At 35.2% G+C, this 256-nt stretch overlaps 1 protein-coding gene across 1 annotated transcript in view; it reads left to right on the top strand.

Moving 5' to 3' along the window:
* The window catches only part of LOC106690925 (serine protease inhibitor 2), a gene marked incomplete at its 5' end in the record, with an annotated part of 16,427 nt that overhangs the window by 14,075 nt on the left and 2,096 nt on the right, over window positions 1-256 (top strand).

Below are 256 nucleotides of genomic sequence, written 5' to 3'. Positions count from 1 at the left end.
TTTGCAGGGCTTCGTCAGGGTTGACAGATCGAAACAGAAATTTCAAAAGTGAAATGAGAGTTGACATTTCTGTTTCATTCTGTCAGCCCTGACGAAGCCCTGCAAAGTGGGACGAAGCGTCGGTTAAAAATAAATAATTTTCTTCTACTATTTTGATACCTTTATTGACCACCACCCGGACTATATACCTAAAAATTAAATTTAATTTATTAATAATGGGGGAAAGTAGAAACATTTTAATAGAGATGAGAAAACT

This window comes from Halyomorpha halys, unplaced genomic scaffold (genome assembly GCF_000696795.3).
Source record: "Halyomorpha halys isolate HHAL.00 unplaced genomic scaffold, Hhal_1.1 Scaffold1977.1, whole genome shotgun sequence".
NCBI classification, from domain to species: domain Eukaryota; kingdom Metazoa; phylum Arthropoda; class Insecta; order Hemiptera; family Pentatomidae; genus Halyomorpha; species Halyomorpha halys.
The sequence above is the reverse complement of the archived record's forward strand: the minus strand, read 5'-3'. Positions and strand labels throughout refer to the sequence as shown.